The sequence below is a fragment of the Galeopterus variegatus genome, unplaced genomic scaffold (assembly GCF_000696425.1).
Source record: "Galeopterus variegatus unplaced genomic scaffold, G_variegatus-3.0.2 Scaffold1105, whole genome shotgun sequence".
Classification (NCBI taxonomy): domain Eukaryota; kingdom Metazoa; phylum Chordata; class Mammalia; order Dermoptera; family Cynocephalidae; genus Galeopterus; species Galeopterus variegatus.
Window position 1 is genome coordinate 231053 of NW_007727216.1, and position 2458 is coordinate 233510.

Here is a 2458-nt window from a genome sequence, read left to right on the forward strand (position 1 = left end):
AATTGAGGCACGAGCAGCCTATAGGACTAGACAGACAACCAGTGGGTGATCCATAGGTGACCCAGTTCACTACCTATGTCTCGTTTACCCAGGTTGAACTGGTTGACTTGGGGAGATAGTTCAGGCAGAAACATGGGGAGACCCTGGCTGCTTGGCTGTTGTGGTTATGGGACCTAGGGGTGGATAGTGTAATGTGCTCTGGTGAGGAGGTGGGCAAATTGGCCTCCATCACCATGCACCCGTCCCGGAGACAACGGCTGCAAAATAACCGCAGATATGCACCCGGACGAGGTAATCATTCCTTGATGGACTGGGTGGATGCAGCTGCCTGAACAGCGTGGGCAAATGCAGGAGAACTGCCCAAGATTGTTAGTAAATGGCAAACATGCTGAGCTGGTCCAAATCATTCGGGAGCTGGGGATGCGGCAGACCATGTTTAATGTGAACACTCGTGGCCCGGATGAAAACTTTACAGGCAGCATGAGAGACACAGTGCTGCAAAATGCCCCGTCAATGTCCTTTGGGTCACTGATGGCCATACTGGCCCCATACATTGGTCATCCTATATATGAGGTAACGACCATGATAGCCAGTTTGGGTGAGGTAGAGGATAGGAGACAAGCAAAAGGGGTCCAAAAGTTGGCTAACACCAACCCCCCAAGAAATACTTGGGATTTTATCCCAAAGGGACCAAGCAAGACTAGCCATAAGCAAATGTGGCTTGACTTGCTTGCAGCAGGGGTTGATAAAAAGAAAATTGACCAGCAGCCAAATGCAGTTCTGTTTGCCTTGTGGCAGCAATTGCACCCTGAACAGCGTTTCACCAAACATCAGGAAACAGGTAGCAGGGTACGCTCAGTGGAGTTAAAGAACTTTTTGGTTGCTCCCAAGGAAGCAGATGAACTGTTCCATTCTAATTAGGGAGCAAAACAAAGTACTCGTCTTTTGGGGGCAGGCAAGGATTGGAGGCCTCATGTTGAATTGGCAATATATTGGTCGAGGATGAATGTTCAGTGTGTTTTAGCACTGGTGGATACAGGTGCAGAATGTAGCCTGATATATGGCAATCCAGATAAGTTTCCAGGGGCCACAGTTTGTATAGATGGCTATGGAGGACATACTACTGAGGTCAAAGCTATGTCATTGCCATCGGGCATAGGAAGATTAAACCTCCTTGTGTATATACTGTGTATGTGTATGTGTGTACATATATATATGTTTATCTCCCGTAGCTGAATACATCTTGGGTATGGATGTACTTTGTGGTTTGTACATGAAAACAACAGTTGGAGAGTTTTGGCTGTGAATACGGACAGTAAAGCCTGTGTTACGAGGATATGCTAAACATGACCCACAGGTGTTACCCAAGCCAAGCCATGTAGTTAATGTAAAGCAGTATCGCCTCCCAGGAGGACATGCAGCAATAAGTGCCACTATATTGGAATTAGAGAAAGTTGGCATTGTTCATCTGGCTCATAGCCCATTTAATGCTCCAGTATGGCCAGTGAAGAAGCCTGATGGTACCTGGAGAATGACTGTAGATTATTGAGAACTGAACACACAAGTGCCTCCTTTGCATGTAGCTGTGCCTTCAGTTCACGACTTGATGGATCAGCTGATGACCAGCTGGGGACTTATCATTATGTATTGGACCTTGCAAATGCATTTTTCTCCATTCCAATCTCAGCTGATAGCCAAGATCAGTTCCCCTTCATGTGGGAAGGAAGACAGTGGACAAGGCCCAGCACAGTTACAATGTTTCACTACATTGATGATGTGTTACTAACCTCTGATTCTCTTGAAGATCTAACCCAGGAAGCTCCAACACTGCTAAGTCATTTGGAAAAATGTGGGTGCGCCATGAACACAGCCAAAGTGCAAGGACCTGGGCTGTCAGTCAAATTCCTAGGTGTGGTCTGGTCAGGTAAGATGAGGGTCATCCCAGAAGCTATTATAGATAAGATACAGGCACACCCTCAACCCGCAACAGTAGCTCAGCTATAGACATATTTGGGACTTTCGGAGTATTGGAGAGCTTTCATACCCCATATGGTCCAAATGGCATGCCCACTATATGCATTGACAAAGAAAGGAGCCCTCTGGGATTGGACTGAGGAAGTAGAACAGGCTTATTGGGCTACAAAAAGAGCAATACAGCAAGTACAAGCTTTACAAGTGGCCGACCCCACTAAGCCGTTTGAGTTGGATGTACATATAACCCAGGAGGGGTTAGATGGGGTTTGTGGCAGAGACAAGACTGATTCCGCACACCTGTAGGATTCTGGTCACAGCTCTGGAAGGGTGCAGAAGTGCGCTGCACCCTAATAGAAAAGCAGTTAGCAGCTGTGTATTCTGCTTTGATAGCCACTGAAGCTATCACAGGAACTGCCAAAGTCCTAGTAAGGACGACATACCCAGTAATAGGTTGGCTGTTCACATGGGCAACCATCCCTAAAAT